Source organism: Coturnix japonica, chromosome 2, assembly GCF_001577835.2.
Source record: "Coturnix japonica isolate 7356 chromosome 2, Coturnix japonica 2.1, whole genome shotgun sequence".
In the NCBI taxonomy this organism is placed as follows: domain Eukaryota; kingdom Metazoa; phylum Chordata; class Aves; order Galliformes; family Phasianidae; genus Coturnix; species Coturnix japonica.
The window spans coordinates 46,542,431-46,564,138 of record NC_029517.1 but is presented as its reverse complement, the minus strand read 5'-3'; the positions used below and the strand labels follow the sequence as shown (position 1 = coordinate 46,564,138).

The 21,708-nt window shown below is 42.3% G+C and overlaps 1 long non-coding RNA gene across 1 annotated transcript in view; it reads left to right on the top strand.

Moving 5' to 3' along the window:
- The window catches only part of LOC116652890, a 44,132-nt gene that overhangs the window by 13,402 nt on the left and 9,022 nt on the right, over positions 1-21,708 (top strand). Inside the window, exon 2 of the long non-coding RNA XR_004306083.1 lies at positions 16,169-16,207. This is a non-coding gene — a long non-coding RNA (uncharacterized LOC116652890). The remainder of the gene's footprint in view (positions 1-16,168; positions 16,208-21,708) is intronic.

Here is a 21,708-nt window from a genome sequence, read left to right as displayed (position 1 = left end):
CTGAAGAACTTCAGGAGGCTTTATGATGCGCAAATGTACACTTACCTCTTTCTATGCAGCCTCCGGATACAGCTGTAGCAGATATACCTGTATTTATTGATCTGTAAACTTCTTTTAAAATACTAGTCGGCTCCTGCCCTCCATGTCTTCTTACTTATGTTCATGTGGTTCGGAACAAATGGCCCTGATTTCTCTGGAGCTAAGGGATATGGTAAATGAAGTGTGAATGTGATTTTGCACAGTGTTAGAGTCTATAAAAGCAATAACATATTGTGTGCAATTACTTACACCTTAGGAATATTATAAACCCTCATACAGATACATGGTCAAAGCCCACACGAAGTGAGGCTCTCACCTGGGGCTCAAATGACCAAAACCAAAACCAACATCACAGCTATTTTTTTAATGTGGTAGCCTTTTTTCATGTCTGGGGCACACTCAGATGTTCCTGTATGAGCTCACTCACCACAAATCGGTGTTTTAGGTCTGATATAAGATACTGGACAAACATAGCACATTCACTGTGTAGTAAGCGTGCAATCCTCTAACAGGTTTTATTCTCTATGGTAAAGAATGACTCGGAGTGCCAAAGCAACTCCTCAAAAATCTCATAAAGTAAAACCAGATTGAGAAGGGTTAGTGGTAATACCAATGCAGCTCTAGTTTAACTCAACTCCATTAGGGCTGAGGGAAAAAAAAACAACACAGTAAACAACAACTAATTGTTTGCTGGACATTTAGAAAGTCTGCATAATGTCAGACCACTTTTAGCTTGTCTCACATTATCTGTGTAGAGTACTACCCTGGCTCTCAGGAGAAGTAATATGTGACTGGTCTGATCCAGACAATAATGACTCCCGTTGGTATGGCATGTTTGCAGGGTACTTCTGACTGAATATACACAGTTGGTGCTTTCTATCTTTACATTTAGAAGCTTTACGGACAAACACAATGTTCTATAAGACTGTATAATTGAAACTGTGACTGCATTTGAGTTCATGTGTCCTCTAGTTAGCAGTGAAGCTTGTTTGTTTTAGGTTGGTGACTACAAATCTTATTCATTTATTACCTCTTAGAAGATTTCTTCCTGCTGCACACAGTGTGTATAGGATTTCCCATTTCACATTTTCCAAGAGTCTGTGTCTTTATTTTAGTACACCCTTATACAGTCAGGCACCCAGAGCCAGCTGGGATTATCTTTCATGTCACTGCTTATTTTCTGTTTCCTTTTCTACAACAGCCTAGTAGAAACAGGAGCACAACAGCATAAGCTGGGCATAAGTAAATACACATATCTTGTCAAGACCAGGGAGCAAGCTCCTATATCTGTCAAAAGAAAACAAAGACACATGGCTGTCCTTGAATTAAATTACGACTGCTTTCATCAGTGTAAGCAGAAGATTTTCCTAAAAATAAATACTTTCCCCTTTTCCCAGGACCATTTTAAACCTTGTTGGTTCTGCTCTGAAAATTATAAGATCCTGAGCTCATATAGACTTTATTCAAACCTAATCTGTCCATCCCATCATTCCATGGTTCTGTGCCTGCCACTGTAGCCCAGACACCTGTCAGAGCAGCTCACTCATACTGCTGGGATCCAACTTCCCATGGCAGCCCATAAAACTTACTGTGGGCTGGGGCAGTGCAGGAACCACTGAAGACCGTGGTGAACCTTGTAAACTTGCTCTTCCCAAGAAGGACCTGGAGGAGACCCTTCATCCAATTGCTGCCTACTGCTTGGTCTCCATGTTCACTGTCCCAGGTCTCAGTGCTTCTCCAGCCCCAGCGCTTGTTTCTCACACTCTGGGTAAAAGTGGCTTCTAGGAGTCTTTGTGACCTGTTCTAACCTCCAATGTACATGTCACCCAGAGGTGGGCTGCTGACAGATCATGTGTAGAGAAGGTACTCAGAGAAATCTTCATTTTAAATTAAGATTTTTTTTTTCCTGTAATTACTAATTACCATGACAAAGAAACTGAAGGGGCTGATCTGATTTGTATTGAGAACAGTTGTTTCCACCTCTTTTCTCTTGTCTTGGGAATGAAACACGCAAAGTATCAGTGAAGAAACTTTCTCATAAATTATTGAGTTATAACTAAGCATTTGAAGAATTCCTATATGCCTCTGTGTACATATATATGTTGAAAAGCATAGAGAAGCTTGAAGCTGACAGGTGATGTCTGACTTGCCTTACAACTAGCAATCCCACTATGAAACAGCATGCTGTGTTGTCTTTTCTTACTGCGTTTTGCTGTCATACCTTCTCTCATCCTCTGTGCCCTGCTCCTGCAAGCCAAGCTAATGAGCCAAACTCTGGAGTTCCACAAAGAATCCAAATCACTGCATCCCACCAGTCAGGGAAGACATTTGCACTCCATGGCACTTTTCAGTTTTATCCAAATTATTTCAATGGCAGTAATGTCAAAGTCATAAAAGTACAGATGAGGTATTTGCTCGTCCCTTTTTGTGTGCTTAACTTCTGATCAAAACTATCCCAGATTTCTACACTGACTGCACTTAGGACCTATCTAAAGAAGCCCACACAACTCACATGTAGTAGAAACATTATCACAGGGCAGCACCAGATTCCCACATGGTGCCAGGGAGCTGGGCTTTCTGCAGGGTCAGGATCCTTGGGGCTTTGCCAACTTAAGTTCAGCATGAGAACACTGAACCCTTGAGAATCATAGAATCATTTGTGTTGGAAGGGGCACATAATGGACATCTAGTCCAGTTCTCCTGCAATGAACAGGGAGAGACATATACAACAGACCAGGGTGCTCAAAGCCCTGTCTAGCCTGACCTTGAATATCTCCAGGGACGGGCCATCCATCACCTCTCTGGTCAGAGCTGCAACTGCCATGCAAGGCTAGTGAGATTTTTCAGGAAGAAGAAAGAAAAGAGAAACACCCAGAGAAACACGAGAAAACATGCAGTTTTTGTAATCTGTATTTCCCCTATTTTCCTTTTCTTCCCCTTCATCCATCAGACAAATGAGCTGCATCAAGGATTTATTTCTTTCTCTGGTTATTTTGTTTGGACTCCTCCATCTCATTACTTATGTCATTTTGGGTCTGTGAATCAGTTTCCTCTTTTCTGACTCTCAGTGTATCTTCAAAGCATTCAATTAGGCTTTGTCCCTACCTTCTCCTCAACATCTAGATCAAGTTTGTTCAGTGCTTTTCTAACTCTTTCAGATGCCTCCTCTCTTCCCTGCTGCTCTATATATTGTCACTGCCTGCCTGATAATTACCTGCCTCCATGCACCTTACTTTTTTTTTTTTTCTTTTAAACCTTGTCTTCCCTCCAGTTCTGGCAAAGTCACATGCTTTAAGATATTTTCCCTGTAACAGCAACAGCTTCTTCTGTACTCTTTGGTGTTATACCTCATGGAATTCCTTCAATCAAAATGTCTTCACAGAATCACAGAATGGTAGGGTCTGGAAGATCCTCTAGAGATCATTGAGACCAACACCAGTGCTGAAACAGGTACTTTGCAGCAGGTTGCATAGGTAGGTGTCCAGATGGGTCCTGAAAATCTCCACAGAAGAAGACTCCACCACCTCTCTGAGTAGCCTGTTCCAGTGCTCTGACACTCTGACTGTGAAAAAGTTACATGGAATTTCTTGTGTTCCAGGGTCTGCTTGTTGCTCCATGTTCTACTGTTTCTCACCTCTGAAAAGAATCTGCCCTCATCAGCTTGACTCCTGCACTTCAGATATTTTTATATAACAATGAGATCGCCTCTCAGCCTTCTCCTCTCCAGCCTGAAGAGCCCCAGGTCTCTCAGCCTTTTCTCATACAAGAGATGCTCCGGGCCCTTTATTATCTTTGTTACCCTCCACTGAACTCTTTCTACGAGATCCCTGTCTTTTTTGAATTGGACACAGTACTCCAGATGTGCCCTCTCCTAGGCAGAGGAGAGGATCACTTCCCTTGACCTTCTGACCTTGCTCTTTTTAATGCACCTCAGGGTACCATTGGCCTTTTTTTGTGACAAGGGCACACTGCCTGCTTGTGGCCCAGACACCCAGGTCCTTCTCCATAGAGCTCCTCTTCAGCAGGTCAGCCCCTAACATGTACTGATATATGTGGATATTCCTCCCCAGTTGTAGGATTCTACACTCATCCTTTTTGGATCTCATCAGATTCCTCCCCGCCCAATCCTCCAGCCAATCCAGGTCTTGCTGTATGGTAGCACAGCCTTCTGGTTTATCAGCCATTCCCCCCAGCTTTGTATTACCTGCAACTTTGCTGAAGGTGAACTCTATCCCTTCATCCAGGTCATTGATGAAGATGTTGAACAAGACTAGATCCAGCACCCACCCCTGGGGAACACCAGGTCTCCAACTGGACTCAGCACCACCGATGACAACCCTCTGAGCTCATGGGAAAAATCTTCCATTCCCTGCTCTGTGCACTTTAGTCAATGAAGATCCAATGTGTACCTGCTTAAAGAAGCTTAAGTAATACTTACACAGGCAACAAGAGCACTGTACACATCATTTTTCACAGAAATGCGCAGCAGGTTTGTAGGTAGCTCTGCATTTGCATTATTGGGAAAGTGAGCTTAGAGAGATGAGTGATAAATACTTACTGCTCTATAATGAGCTCTGGCTAAAGGAGGATTTGCTTATTTTTCTGCACTATTGTATCTGTGCTGACTGACTGAGAATGAAAATTGAACTGAGTGCGGGTGCACTTATACCAAACTCTGTCTTCTTGCATGTCTGTACATACTAATTCTGAGGCAACATGCTTCTCTAAAACAAGTTATAGAAGTAGGGAAAATGCCAGTTTGTTTGTCGCAAAGAATTAAAAAGAAGAAGAATTAGGCATTATTTTACAATCTTTGTCAATTTAGCACTGCTTTCTTTTGAAGGCTCTCATTAACTAGTAACCAGATTTGAAAGTAACCTAATTAAGAAGCATTCATGAAAGAGAAGGAGAGAGAAAGCTTTGAAACCGTTGATAATCGTTAATAGATTTTATATTTTTTTACAAGCATATTCTATTTCTGCATCACTTGCCACAGCTGCAGTTGTGATGAACTGAGCTCTGACTTTTACATATGAAACAATCTTACTTTCTACTCTTCCCTAGATGGTAAACAATTCATTTTCACTTACGCTGGTGCCTAACCAGCAATCTGTCTGCACGGCCAAGTGGCTGTTCTTTCTTCACTTCAGATCTACATTTGTGTTAGATATGAGCAACTTGATCTTCCTTCTGTTCCTGATCCAGAGAATTTGCAGAGATATCATGAAATGCCCTCATCAAACATGTTATCCACTTTAAACAAAAGGGATTTTTTGCCCTTACTCTGAAGCTTTCACATCTATGTTTCTAGGGATCTTCATTGCTTTTTCTATTCTTCACAGGCTACTCACACTTCTATTTCTCAAATAATTCTACTCTTTTCCAGTTATTTTCCTCCCTTCCTTCTCATGTATCCTATTCTCTCTACCATGAGCTACTTGCCATGCTAGCCTATCCTGCCAGTCTTGGAGCCTTCTTTGGAACACATTAGGAGTATAAACAGGAGATAAAACTACATATTTTTGAAAAAGCTGGAAATCATCTGTGGAAGACGTTACAAAACCACTCTAAATCAGATCTCATGAGACTGTAGAGCCATTAGTGACTGAGCTTACTATTTCTAGCAGTCCTTTAGCTACTCAGTCTCGAGGCAGGTAGACTCACTAGGGCACTTGATAGTTCTTATAAGAGCTCTGCGGATATTTAGATCCATTCTTTTTTAGGGACACCATTTCAGTATTTTCCAGGCTTTGTTACTCATCTCCTTTCAGCAGAAGCTCAGAGTTGGGAAAAACAAATCTCTCTGGAGGGGAAACATAGAAAAAGAAAATTCTCAACAACTCCTGAGTGCAGCATCTAAACAAAACCAGAAAAAGCAGTGAGAAAAACCTTTCTTGGTCTTTTTTGGTCTAACCCAAATACGTCTACCAAAATAGATCACCAAAATAGATGGCATTCTCGTGCAGCATATAAAAAACAGTGGTGGTATGGAATTACTCTGTGTATGGGAAATTGGTAATCACAGCCTGAACCTCTGATTAATCAGCTGAGGCAAGTGTTGGGTCAGCTGTGGGAGCACAGGTGAGAGTAATTCAGCTGTGCTCCCGGAAGGGGTGGAGCTTGACTCCACCTCCTCTAGACCTCATTTAAGGGCTGACCACCATTAAGGCAGCTTCTCTTAGAGACTGCTTCTTGGTGGAGTTTGGCTCAGTGTTTCCCAGCAGATTGAAGGCTTCCATATGTGTGAGGTTTTCCTGTAATTAACGTTTTGGACATTTACTACCATCTTTACGTTATTGTCATTGTACACACTGTAAGTCTATCTGAAGATAAAAGCTTTAGGTCGGTGAAACAGGTTCATTTAACTCAATACATTAATCCAGAAGTTTTACCAATCCCAAAATTGATTCTGGGATGTGAAGGAGACTGAGATTCATACCAAGAAGTGCTCAATGATTAAAGCATTCCTCTGAGATGTAGGTCTTTAACTCTGTTTTCAGACTGATGAATACTTAGCTAAATACATAAAACAGGATCACCACTGTTGAGAGAAAGATACTTAGAAATTGGGTTGTCCAGGGAGCTGCCTGAGCCACGAGAAGCGCAGGCTGACTTATTTGTGTTTCTATTACACTCAGCTGATTTTTCTCCACAGAGTAATTTTCAGGATATTGTTCTCAGCTGGAGACATTCTTACTGTTATCTATGTTCTCTTTTTTTCTAAGCAAGCTGCTTTTCTTTTCCCTTGGTTCAGAATGGAAAATTTCAAACTCCTAATTTTTAAAACAAAATAAATCTCCTTAGTTTTCTCTCCTGATCAAAGCTGTGTCTGTGTAAATGGCTAAAACTACAAGAGCGCTGCAATTTGCTGGTGTACCACTGCACAAAACTAAGCCTATCAAACCTGAAGAATATACCAATCTTTTCACACATGTGCTTTAAAAAGGAATTTCTATCTTTTTAACAATGCTTAGCATTTTTTACTCATTGCTGCTCCTCACTATTCACAGCATGGCTATACGCTGCTTTCCATTTGCTCAGTGGCCAGGCTGAAAGTTGCTGATAATAAGGACCAAACAATCTGTTCTCACTGCTGATGCTCCTAACTACACATGTAGCCCTGGGATGCATATCCAGAGAGAGAGATCCTGTGCCTGCCTAGACATTGAAAGCATAAATGAAACAGTCTTTATGGAAAACAAGCCGTGGTAAACCCATTACTGAAAAAGAACAACAACGAAAACCATCTTGCAGTATTAGGGACAAACATTCTGAGAGCTATCAGTCTTTGGCCTTGATTCATTGGTTAATGTTCTCTTACTCATCTTAGCTAAGTCCTCATGCTGTTGCAAATCTATCAGCTGGACTTTTATTTTCAGTTTTAGCATTAAGAATGGAGTGAGATAAACTGAGCTTCTGACATTCAGACACTGACCTGTCATCCAAAAATGTGCCTCTCCCTGAGTCTGATTTGTGGTTGTCAAGCAATTCAGAGGTAAATAGAACCTGTGGTAAGCCCTGAATCCAGCCAGCAGGAGCAAAGAGCTTATTTAATCAGCAAGTCTGCTGACGTGGTTTCAGCAAAACCAGATAAATGTGTTTTAGTTATCCTATGTGAGCCCTCTACTGATGTTCTGCCTTTGATGGAACATACATGCTTCTAAAGCTTACTATAATGAACCTACATGATCTGTTGAATCTGAAAATTAATATTTTACTGTATGGACTGGTTGACAGTTATTTCACAGACAGACCCTAGGTGCTGTTTTGACAGTGGGAAATGAAAACAAATAAAGAATGGCTCTGATTTGCTTGATAAAGCCATCATCTTCAACATCATTTGTATTTGCATCCTTATGGCCTTGCCATACTGGAGTTGAAGATTCCATCCCCCATTTCAGAGATCTAGAATGAAGAATCTCCAAATTCCTCATTGGAAGAGGCTGCCAAGGGAGGTGGTTGAGTTGCTGTCTCTGGAGGCATTCAGGGCATGTACGGATGTGGTACTAAGGGATGTAGGGTAGTGGACATGGTGGGGATGAGTCGGTAGTTGGACTAGGTGATTTTGGTGGTCTTTCCAACCTTAATGATTCTATGATTTTAAAGGAAGAGGACATCCCACTGGGCACTTTCTGCATGTATTAACCATACCCTTGTCAGTACCAAAAACCATGGTTCTGCCTCTGAGCAGTGAGCAGATGGCAGTTTTCTATGTATTTTAACATGGAAGAAAAGTTTAAAGAAATACATGCCATACCTGCTTGTACACACTTGTGAATATCACTACACGAATTGAATTCTAAAAACCCTATTTAAAATAAACAAGCGGAACTATAGCATAACTGTGGGGCTGTTTAGCAAACAGCGTAACAGAAAAGAAGTAGAATATTCCAATTCTCAGCATGATTTTTGTTTGTCATAGTAGACTCCTGAGAGACTTTTCTCAAATTGTTCCACTTTCCCATTCCTCCTACCATCATCTCTATAAGTCAGAATAAAGAGATCTTTAAACACCATGTCATAGAATGAGGCAAAGATCTGCTGTAAGTTTGATTGTACATTGCTTAAGTTGTTTTAAAAGACTTTTTTTCCCTTCCAAAGACAAACATATAAATAACATAAAAATAGTTCCTGACTAGAAGTAGAAAAAGTGTTTTTAGAAACATTTAGGACTCTTACAGTGCTGGAGTTCTTGCAAGGATCAGGCTGCAGATGTTTCCAGGACCAAGGCTTTGTGCAGTGCAGGACAAGTTACAGGATACTTATTTTTTTATATAGACTTTTGGTCTATTTTTGACGGTAAAGATTGCGCCTGTAGTGGCAATTAAGTATGTAAGTAGGATTTAGTCAGGAATGAATGTAGCTATCCCAGGGAACTCGAGGGGCAAGGCTAATTGCCATCATCAGTGAGTACAGTTTGACACCTCCAGTGAGAGCCCACCTATGATCTAAAGGTCAGCAGTTTAGCAAGGTACCATGATGGAAAAGAAACAGTGATTTTTGTCAACATACTACTGTGTATCTCCTGTGTCACTGCTGCTGGGCCACGGTGTGCTGTTCTGGTCACCTTATCTTTGCACATGTGGCAGAGTCCAGAGTGAAGAGAAAACTCAAGAAGCAGGGAAGGTCAGCAAGGGCACAAGCAGGGAGGGACAGGTCAGAGGGAAGTAAGAGAATGAAAAACAGAGAGAAGGTTCAGATAGAGCAGGAAACCTATGCAAAGAAATAGCTCAGGTTGTTGTTCTAATTAGGATGTGGAGCTCACTGCCACAAGAGTTCAGTGAGTCATCTGCAAGATAATAGAGTTGTTGTAGGTGGCAGATTTTGGAAGAGATACAAAACCTGTTTCAGACCACAAGCCAGTTCCAGATTGCTAAGGGGCTGCACCTAACATGGGTGCAGTTGTTCCAGCTCTATGCAGCTCTGATATGCCATAGCAGTGGCTGCCTCATCTAGGACATGACCCCACACCTAGCTCTGGCTGGATAATTCCAGCCAGGTTGCACGCAGAGGATGCAGTAACGGCATTTTAGACATCCAGGATAAAATTTAGGTGAGTAACAAGATCATCTTTTATCATTACTTGCAGTGAAAACCAGGTGACTCATCTACCTTCAAAAACGTATTTCCATGGTACTCTCAGTGTCATTTTTGACTGTGAAAGGTTCAAGTGAATAATTTATGAACATATTGTAGCAGCTCAGCCAAGGGATGTTCCTCCAAGCCAGGTTTCTTGATGAGACAAAAATGGAAAATGAAAAGCTGCATTCTGATCAAACTAGGACTTTATCCAGCATTTCACCTGAACCCTCAAAAATTTATTTCAAAGTTCTCTCCTGGTCTGGAGCCAGTGATTCAAACCTGATGTCTCTGCCTGCCAGAAAGGATAACATATAATTACCCACCTTGCCAGGGCCTCACAAAAAATTAGTTACTATTTGCATAGAGTTGTTAAATAATTTAGAATCTCTCTCTCTGGTTTTGTGAGAGACTATCTTTCTAAAGCAAAAGTAAGTATTAGCCATTTCAGTGTGATAGCAGGGAAGAAGCCAGTCTCCATTACGCAGATTGAGCAGCGTGGTGGCGCATAGCAGGTGCTAGGGAACAGCTAAAACACAAAGATATGGGCAGCCTGTGTCTCCAGCAGCCTCCTTCTGTGAAGCAGGGGGACCACCTGTCCATGTTCAGAATCCAATGACACCCCTTCTTCACCTGTGCAACGACTACAGTGGAAATATAAGACAAGAAGGAATGGCCTCAAGTTGTGCCAAAGGAGTTTCAGATTGGATATTTATTCTCTGAAAGAGTGACAAGGCATTGGAACAGGCTGCCCAGGGAGGGGGTGGGATCACCAGCCTTGGAGGCATTCAGAGAATGTGCGGATGTGGCACTGAGGGATGTAGGGTAGCTGTCATGGTGGGGTTGGGTTGGTGGTTTTACTAGGTGATCTCAGTGGCCTTTCCAACCTTAATGGTTCTACGATTCTGTGATTCTAGATCACCTGCTCACCACAGAGTTTTGTGCTGTTTTGTTTTCACATGGCAAAACTGCAGTGAGAAGAAAGGTGTAATTTGTCTTAGGTATTTAGATTGCACCAAGATTTGCACAAAACAGTTACTTTGCATTCATTCTCACTCTTGAGTGCACCTGGCATCTTAACATAGTTGGACTGGATGGTCTTAGTGGTCTTTTTCAACCTGAATGATTCTATGATTCTGATTCTGGAGACTTTTGCCTATTCTCTGCAAGACAAGAGAAAACTGCATATGCTGAGATCTCAGAAACTTCAAGGCAAGGATGTTCGGCCCACATGCATCTTTACTTTGCTGTTAGCCTGCTTTTCCATCAGCTCTTATGGATGTAACACATCAAGACTGAGCAGGCTATGCAACAGAGACCTGTTCAAATTCCTTGTTAATTACTATGCTGCAGTGTCAGCAACTGTGTTCAGGACCCCATGCAGTACATGCTGTATGCACACGTGCCAAGGACATGCCTTCTGAATTCAGTCCTCTGTGAGAAGGAGTTTCCTGTTTGTATGTAGCCTGGGTGAGCTGTGTGAAGACTGACTGGGGCTTTTTCTTGATCATGTGCTTTGATAATGAGCAGAAATCAAATCACAAGGCACCTATGCTTAAAACTCTGGTATCTGTACTTCTTTCATCTTTAAAATGGTGGTGCCTCATTCACACAGAGTATCACTGCTTTTTTGTCCAGGTGAGATATATTGCAGAGTTATAGATGTGATAGTAGGGGTAGGTTTGTAAGGGGAAATGGAATGATGCCAAAATCCCATCAATCTTAGTGTAGAAAGCTTTTTCATTTCTATTTTATTGCTTATGTGTTCATCACCTACCTCAATTCCCTTAAATTCCTAAGCGTGGAGTATAGAGGGGTGGTCAGATTATCCCAAGCACGGAGTTCTGAGGAGTCTCCTTGGGGCCTGACGATGCCGATTCATTTTCCTGGGCTTCTGCATGATCCTCTGTGATTTGACCTGCATTGCTGCTTGGGTCTGAAATGGAGAAAAATGATAGTAATAATTAATAAAGGTAATAAAAGTAATAAAGCAGGCCTTTCATTTCCACGTCCCAGTGATGACTCACAGATATCACAGAACAGTCCAAGTTGGAAGGGACTCATAAAGATCATTGAGACCAACTCCTCCAGGCATATAGTCGAGGTTGGTTGTAACAGCACTTGTATTTGTGTCACAACACCCTGCTGGCGAGGAGTTTCCTGTCTGGAGATGGGCATGTGCCATCATATAGCACTGCATGATGAAACATTCCCATATGGGCAGCTGTACCTCATGCATGCAACCAGTGTGCTTCAACAGTCGCATCTGTGCTCTGCTGCTCATGCCGGGGTTTCTGGAGATAAATTTTAAAGAAATGAATTAAAAGAAAATGAATAAAACAGAGAAACAAAAGAGGACACAAGGAGGAGAAAAAGAAGAGATGTACACCGTTCCTGGCAATCACTGGGGAATGTTCTTTTCTATTTGCATAACGCTAGTTTTATTATTTTAACTCATCGCTTCTCTCTCTCTCTCTCCTTAGCTTTGTTTGGGGTCAGGATTAATTAGCAAGGAGTGCTACAGAGTATAAATTGCAGCAGACCTGTGCTTTGTTCCATGCCGGAGTGACCAAGACATGAGAAAAGCAACTTCTCACTGTCTGTGTCTCTGGCATTTCTGGGAAAAGATTCAGGAAGGATTTTAACCTAGATCTTTCTCATATATAACAGGAGCTAAAGAAGAATGGATTACACTGAAAGAAAAAGATGGCTTCCCCTACCCGTGCAATCTTTCAGCAGTTCATTTCTATTGTTTATATAATGAAAGACAACAGTTCCAGCAGAGAGGGCAATGTACTATGAATTTTCCACTTCTGCATATATACCCCCTGTGGCAAATTTCTTAATAATGACAAAGGAGCTACTGAAACTCAGCAACTTTTGCTATAGCTTTTTTTTGAAATACGAAGTATCGCTTATAACTAAAATCCCTTTGAACCTTATTAAGAAATTCCAGCAGCCATTTTTTCTTATGTTTCCTTTTTCCATCAGGCCAAAGGAATAAATTAACAGCAGCTACCTCATGCATGTAAATGTCCATGAGTGTGTACACTCACACAAGGACCCCAGCTCTGCAGGAATACGAACAGTGGACAATATTGCTGTGGAAAAATCTGTAGAAACCTTCCAAAAAGCTGAACATGTTCTCACTGACGTGTATTTGTAATGAGATTTCAGAATCTCTGTTGCTTACACAGAGCTATGTGTGGTGGGTGAAAATGAAGGACAACCAAAATGTTTCACGTCATAAAGGGCTTCTTCAGTCTCCTTTTTATTTCTAACAATGTTACTTTTCTTTTTCCTTTTTCCAAGCCTTTTCCTATTTCTTCTTTCCACTTTTCTACACATAAATGAAAAGTGCACGCATTTAAAGCCATCACATTTACATTTCTATGGTAAAAATGTATTAAAAACCACAAGCCAGAATTACTGTGTGCATAATACGGTTCCCATTATATTATAAAGTATCAGCAGTGAGAAATGTTGCCACCAATGCCATCTTAAATTCATTAAGCAAATATTGCTGGAGATAGTGCTCAGATTTTCATTTTTCTATTAAGGGATCCATCGGACTTTATTTTCTTTTGATTATGAAAACAACCGAACATTACACCTATAAGTTCTAGTTGCTTGCACCATCATTTGCTTTTAATAGGTTTCAGCAGCAAAGAGAAAATTAATCCAGGGAAATCTCACAACAGAAAATGAGGAATATCTGATTATGTGCATATAGCAAGTACTGGGGAGAGTATTTGCTTGTTTTAAGGTAGGCACAAATGACACATTTTAGTTCCTGGGCACACAGGTTGCTGCTTACATTTGTTGATACATTTCACTCAAAAGTCCGCTTTGATGCACACTTATCCGAAAAGGATCAAGGAATGGTTTTTCTTTCTCTTCAACACATGACAGCAGACGTAGGCTTCAGCACTTAGACTGCAGCTGCACCCAAACCCACACTACTGAAAGTGCAGTTCGCCTCCTGAAAGTGCTTACTTCCACCCTGTTTGGCATGAGGAACTGCTCGTGCACTGAGCATTACTTCATGCCACCAGGGGCTCCTCTCAGCCAGGCTGTGCACAGAAGCCTGGTGACATCCAGCAGCTGGGAAGGGGCCAGTTGTTCCAGAGGAGATCTGGGCTTGCAGGACCATTACATATATTATAGAGTCATAGAAATATTACGGCTGGAAAAGACTACTAAGATCATCTAGTCCAACCACCAACCCATGCCCAGCACGTCCACTAACCGTGTCCCTCAGTGCCACATCAACACTTTCCTTAAACACCTTTAGGAACAGTGTCTTTACAACCTCCCTGAGCAGCCCGTGCCTCTGCATCACCACATTTTCCGAGAAAAAATGCTTCTTAATACCTGACCTGAACTTCTTCTGGCACAACTGAAAGCCATTACCTCTCATACTATCTCTAACCTGAAAGAAGAGGATGACCCCTACCTCATTTCAGGGGGCTATAAGGTCCGAGTGTCCTCTACTCAAGACTGAACAACCACAGTTCTCCCAGACACTTTCTGTAAGATTTGTGCTCCTGATCCCTCACAGCTTTGTTGCCCTTCTCTGAATATGCTCCAAGGCCTCAATGCCTTTCTTGCAGTGAGAGGCCACTGGTCTTTCCTTCAAGGGAGTTGTACTCGCAAATGCTTGGCAGGTGGTGGAAGGACTCTTCCTCTGCACCATAGCAGCTGGAGATGAGCAGCCACTGCCCACCTGCTTCCAGGAACAAGAGAACAGTTCATCTAAGCTGCCCTCTGCCCACACACCAGGTGAAGATATCATGCTGTAAGAAATTGTGTTGTTCAATAGAGGAGAAAGTAATTCAGCTACAGATTGACTTACATGACAAGAACTACGGGCTGCATTTTCCCTCTAATGCTTTCAGCATTTTGAGATTTACCCAGAACCATCAAATGAGTGTCTCCAGGGCTTGCAGCTTGGAGGAAGAGATCTGACCTGCTTCATGCAGAGGTCACAGTAGGCTCTTTGATGCTGACGAATGTATTGCAGAAGAAAAGGAGATGTTGCCAATATCTGCCTGTCCCCGGTGCAGCAATCAGGCCAAAACCCAGATCCCATCAGCTCTCTTCTACAGAAGGTAGCAAAGAGGAGTTTGTGCTACAGCAGCTTGCAGCCATGAATCTCAGATTGCCAGCCTTCCTTTCAAGCCTCTGTGAGAAAAGCTGCAGCATTTTCAGTGCTGCTGACTAAGAGACAGAAAACAGAGCTACCAGAGAAGCAGCTTCATGCTGAGAACATTTGTGGCCTCCCCGCTGGCGAGAAGCAGATTGATCTGAAACCCCACAGACCCTACTCACCAGCAGAATGTGACCAGGGCAACCAAGACCTGTGCAGCCTGGCCTGGGGGAATCGTAATGTGCTGAGGTCAAGGGGCATGATGAATGTGTTGTCAGATTCACCACCTGCACTTGGATGCTCCAAGAGCCTCTCCCTTCCTGCAGCAGCATCCTGCCTCCCACTCTGTTGCTATGCAAGCTGCAGTCAGAGGTTATCTGGTAATTCTCAGCTAGTTGTGGATAATGGTGGATAACTTCATAGCTGAACACAGAATAAATGAGCAGTGTAACTTGAGGATGAGCATACATTGCTGCAGGGCTGTAGGGTCCTTCCCAGAGCAGCACAGTGCTGCTGCTTGGCCAGATGGCCTGTCCTATCCCGTGTTGCTTTCCCCAGACATAGGTTTGCTGGCCAGAGCTCACTAGTAGCACCAGCAAACCTACACAGCCTACATGGAGGACATGTGAGTCTGTGATAGCATTAGAAGCACAGTGAAGTAAGTCATGGAAGTTGTCTTGTTAAAGTCTGACAAAGCAACGTGTGTCATGTAGAAATCAGAAGGATCCAGTGCTGGATTTTAGTCCTCAATATGATGTGACACACAGAGGTGGATGGCAGGACATTCTCTTTTCTGAGTTCTGGAAAACCAGTGGATTCCTAGAAATGACAGCTGAATGTATTTCATCTTGCTTCTGTGTGCCCCACTGACCTTTCAGTTTTGCTTGTACATGCCCATTTGCACTGCTTTACCCAAATCTTGTTTGCACTTACACATGCTGGCTTCCAATACAGCATAACAGAGTTTGATTGACCCAGAAAAAAGTCTTCAAAATAAAAATCCCATAATTTTGTCTGACATAAGTCCTAGATAGTAGAGAATAATTGACTGCTTTATCTCCCTTGCAGCAAGAAATGTAAGGGCCCTTAGGTACTCCTGCTGTAATGCTGGGTGGCACATCAGAGATCTTCAGAGGTCTCTGAGCTACAAGTAGCTGTCAATTCGTGAGACCTGAGTAGGCATCGTGTAGCAGTTTGGCATGCAGCATCACTGCAATCAACACTAATTTTGCCTATAAACAGGTGCTACTTCCCATTCTTAAGGGATTTCTTTGGTGGGAGGAAGAATATTAAAAATAGACACTCCTCGTTTTGCAATTATCTCAGAAATCAATTTAAAATACAGCTCTAAGGGTAACTCTTTACTGACAATGGATTTTGTGTCTCCTCTGTTCTGCATAGATTCTTCTTGAGCTGTGGAGTATGGCATCGCTTTCTGAGGTAAGTGAGATCTTGGAATGAAACTTCTCACTGTGTCTGTTTCCAAACTCTCCTCCCCATGTCCCTTTCCACCTACACTGCAGGCTGCCTTTTCCAGCAGGCTGCAATCCTTAGCAGTCAGATTATGCACTTCGGTGGCACAAAGCCTCAGCACCACAAAATGCAGATATAACCCTGACGGTGGGAAGAAGCACCAATCCCCTTTTGAAAGAAGTTAGACTTTACAGCAACACATGTGTACTGAACTTAGAAATACACACTAAAAGAAGAGAAACAAACCTCTGACCTTGCTATGAACACGTAACTAAAAGTAAGATTCAACATATAGCAATTTCAATAGTCTGGCTTTGACTGGTGTCTGAGAAGAAAGGGCTTCACCAGAACCGGCTCACTACTACTGCTCCCTGCAGCACCATTGCAGCACTTGTGCTCCTCAATGCTCTCCAAATGTTGGAGGTAAAAAAATCTGCCTGTCTGTAGCTTCAGGCCGCGTGGCTTGGCTCAGCAGTCAGTTTTCGAGATCACAATTAGAATGATTAGTAACTGCTCACTGCTACTATCTGTTACCAGACATTACTTTAGGGGCAGAGCTTGTAGGATGCTAATAAGGTAATGGAAAGGGAGGAGAACCTTTGATGCTGCACTTACCGAAGAAGGAGAGAGAAATGAAACTTCATGTTGTAAACCAATAAAGAAAATCAAACAAGCCGATACAGCCAAGTGGAACAAAAATCACTTTAAGTGGCTTTATACTTGCATTTGTTATCAAGGTCCCCTTTGTGTAATTATCACTTGCAACACTGCAGTGGGCCTTCTGCAAAGGAAAAACTGTTCTATTCTTTTTGTTTAAAAAGTAGACAGTAAAACAATAAATAATATGATTGCACTTGTAAACAGAGTTGGTTGGGAAGATATCAGAAATATTTCACTATTCTGAGGGCTGGAGCTCAACTATTTACCAGCAATGGGTCTGATTTTAAAACTCGCTGAGCTTTAACAGAAGGAATCCATAACAGAAGGAATCTGTTTACAGAAAAAAAATACCCTCCTTTGCCTCAGAGCTATATTTTCTTTTATAGAAGCATTTGTAGATATTAGGAGTGGGCAAGATTTTTTGGAAGTACTGGGAGTTTAAAGAAACTGATCATACATCAAGGAGTACCTAAATAGCTTCTAATCTATTTCCGCGGGTTTCAGCTTACTTTGCTACTTCTGCAGGCCTCAACAGGCATCCATTTGAATCTCAAATGTCCTGAAAAAGAGACTCCATCCATCTTTCCCAATTTGTGACACTGAGCATTTTAGAATCTATCTTCATTTTGGAAATCCTTATTATACACTTTAGGTAAATTTATTTCCTCTAAGCAGGCTTGGGGGATGAGATGAGCACATTTGTGAGAAACTGTAATAGATCCAGGACAGATCTGTCTCAAACAGACTGTTCTGGTTGCTGCTACACAAGGACAAATGGTGCCAGGTTGGTGGTTCAGGCTGAAGGAGTATCCTGAGATATAAGGATGCTGTGTCCCACCACTATGCACTGCCTGCCACATGCTTCCAGCAAGTCAGCATGTGTGTGATCATTTTGAAGAACAGGTGAGGTAGGTCCAGATCAAACATTCATGCCATGCCAGTAAGTCATACTGCAGGTCAGCCTGTCAGTCAGCACCTGTGAAAGACAGAACTGGTTTTCTTTTGTTGTCTCAAAGTTTGCTTCATGAGGCCTTCCTGATGATAAGACTCTGACTGGCGACTGCTAACTATCGAAACTCGTGAAACGGACAAAATTGTGAAGTTTTATACAGATTCCAAGGACTGATAGCAATCAAAAACAATCCACAAGAACAGCAACGAACGGAAAAGCATAATAACTCATTGCAACCAGAAAAATATGTGTAAATCAAAGAAGAGGGGGGGGGGTGGTAAACTTCAGGAATTCTATGCACACAATCAACATTAATCTTCCCAACAAAAACTTTTCTGGTCAACAAAGCACAAATGGTTTAAAGTCAAGCTATGTGGAAGAAGAAAAAAAAAAAAAAAGCCCATTCCTGTTCCGTGAAGGGTCCCCACCTGGGGAGTCTTCTGTAAAAAAAAACAAAGACAACTAACAGGTATTGCCCTTCTTCCTTTTTTTTTTGGGGGGGGGGGCTTTTGTTTTAAATACAGAATTAGAAAAAAAAAAAAAAAACAAAAAAAAAAAAAAAAAAAAAAAAAGAAAAAAAAGACAAAAAAAAAGGACAAAAAAATGAAGACAATCTCATCGAAGGAGGAGTATATTTTTAACATTCTTTTTCGGGGTGTCCTTAGCTTCTAAGGATATTTGTTAAGGGATTTCATTAAGGTTAGGGAAACACCTCGTTAGCTGAGTCAGTGGACACAGGCTGGCCAGAGAGATAAGTGTTTCCCTAGCTTATCAGCAACTGGATCGTGACTCACAGGGGCAATTGGCAGGAGTGGGGAGGCCTTGGGACAGAAGGTGTTAAATCGAGGATCTCCTTTGTTGTGAGCTTTCTAATAAACATCCACCCTTCACTGCCTTCCCCCCCTCTCCCACTCATCTGGGGGAGGGGGTGAAAGCATCAGCTTTCTTGAGCTTTTGTTCTGGCCACAAGTTAACTAATTTCTCTAACCTGACTGTGGGTAATCCATTCATCAGGTCTCGTGGAACACCCTTTTGCCAGCCCAGTGTCCAGAGACGATTACGTTTATGATCAATATTTCGCCTACCCGTTCTTACTGGCAGTGAGACCCTTCCAGTTCCACTGAGCTTTGGACTAGGTGACCTAGGAGCAAGGGTGTTGCTGCGACCTTACTTCCTCTGGTTCAGATATACTGGAAGAAGCCACAGGCCCATATTTCCTTTCATAATTAATCAACTCTTGGGCAACCTCCCCCCATGTCCATACTTTATATCCCGACTGCAAATGGCCTGAGGTGCCAGTTCCTTCTAATGCTGCAAGGGTTCTTTGTCCCTGAGGCATAGCTTGTTTTCCCTTGTAGCTGATACCTATAGGTTTCAGTGGATTCTGGAAGCCCCCTGATTAAAGGAGTCATTCCGTTCAGGATCAACAGGCATCATCATAGGTGATTCAATGATGTGTCTCAGCTTTCTAATCATACATCAATTTGCAGACAAGCAGCTTTTTTGAACACTTTCCACTAATTGGATCAGCGTCCCATTAAGCAAGAGGGTCTCCCCTTTCTAAGGGTTTAAGACCACCTGCCCATAGGCAGCCCTTGTGTTAGGGACCAGGGAGCACGGTTATTACCAGTTAGTAAAAATACTCCAGGCCCCCAATAACCTTCAGCTTCCTTTTCAGTTAACAGTATTTGGTCTCCACCAGTTAAGCTGACTCTCCATACATATTCTGTTTCCGATTCTTTGGAGAGCGCTAAAATCTTTTTCAGTTTTGCTAATTCAGTGGCAGAAAAGGGAATTTTCTTTAACATCATTTGAGGGTCCAGTCCTCACGTTATTCAAACTATATTCAGTTTTTATCAAAGGACGCAATTGGGCTGGCGAGTCCTCTAATTTGCCAAGCCCTTCCTTTATTCCTTGTAGTTCCTTCTGAGGAAAAGTTTTTTCTTGAGGCAAATTATGGACAACAGTATTGCTAGTATTCTTATATGTTAATAGTTCCTTAAAAGCCATTTGCAACAAAACTGTATTATGTTGCTCTCTTTGTAATTGTTCCTCAAGGTTCACTATTTGATTCTGCAGAGTTTTTACCAATTCTTGCATTACTTTAACTGATTCCTGTAATGCTTGTATGGTTTGGGTTTCTGCCGAATGCTTTCATCTCGGAACTCCACGGCAGCTTTTAAAGCAGCACCGAGTACCGCACAAATAAACGATTTTCCTTTGCGGCTCGAGTATGAGCCTCATAGATTGTAAACACAATGCGTGGTCGGAAACACTCTGCCAAGTTATGCCAGGTTTGTCGTGGCCCAATCCACCCTGATAACGAGGCGAGCACCATGCTTTTCTAAAGAAGCTCAAATAGACATTTTCCACTACTACACAAGTGGCAATACTTCCACTCATTTCTCAATACCTAGAAGTATCTAACACTAAGGGAGAGATAGGCACACTTAACTCCTTTACCCCACCTCCCAGGGAACACGCCCTATCAAACAAATGGCAAATGCTACAAAAAAATCATTTTATTTCTCTTTTTTTTTTTTTCACCATAACTTATAACAGAAAAGGACCAACCAGGCAATAGCAAGGGAGAATGCGCGGAGAGAAGCTGGCTGGTTTGAACACCGGCAAGATGAGATAGGCTAGATGGGACGCGTTGTTGAAGCCCAATCAACAGACTAACAAAAAGAAAGTGAAAAACCTAAATCGCTGCTGAGGCTAAACCTGTCAGGCGGCGGCCAGGAACTCATGCTAAGGCCACACAAAGTTTACAAAAACACTTCTAGGGGTTTCTCAGAAGGAAATAAAACTTCTTGGAGAGGCGCAAAACAACAGGTTACCAGGGCGAGGTAAAACACGGGGAGGTTGGGAGGCAATAAATGGCCTTAGCAGAAGTATGCGCGAATAGAGGTGTAGTGGAACGAGAAGGGGCAGATGGTGGTGGTGAGGATCGTAAGGGACACGTGTGTATATCTGTTGCGTTATCTGTTCAAAAGGCAAAACCTAAGAGAAAAAATTACCTTTTCCTCATAACCTGTCCCAAGAGGGCGCATAGAAACACACGGACAAAACTTCAAATTCCAATACGTTACAAAGTTCTTAAACCATAAAAAAATGCCGAAATAGGTCTTCCGGGAGGCAAACACACGTTAAACAAGAGGCAAATTAGTCACAAATTTAATCATACGTCCCGAGAGGTAAAACGCAGATAAGCAGTAAAATTTTCAGAATAATGGAGCGGTCCTTTCCTGGAGAGGTGTCCCTCAAGTTACCAAATTGGTTTTGGGTGGTCGCCTTCCTTGCAACTCCAGGAGGTAATGACAGAAAAATTTTGGAGTTTTTTGGAAGGAACAAACACTCTCAACGGCGGGACCATATTCCGCGACTACGCCATAAAAAAATTCCCGTCCAATTTGTAGGAGGGAGGGCAAGGTTTCTTGATATGTGGTATAACCCGGCGTGAAGTTTTAAAGAAGCAACGGGTTCAAATGTTGGTCCAAGAAACCAGTTTAATTAAAGTCCTGGGCGTTTTTAGGAGACGGGGAAAAGGGAGGGTAGGGGCGATAGGGCAAGTAGGAATATAAGGCAGGAGTTCTTTTTTGGGGCAGATAGCCAAAAGAAGATATAGTTCCACCACACCCGTGGGTCCAGCGAGGGGTACACATATCCAAAAAGCACTTAGGGTCCGTTTGATTTTCTTCACAACAGGAAACTCGTCTGATTTTTTTCCCCGCAGGGGGATCTGGGAGACCACCCAGCCAGGGGAGAGCTCCGCAGCAAGCGGTAAGCCGGTCCCTCGGGGTTCTTCTTCTTTTTTTTTCTTATATGTCCTCTTTTCTTTCTTTTTTTTTCCCTC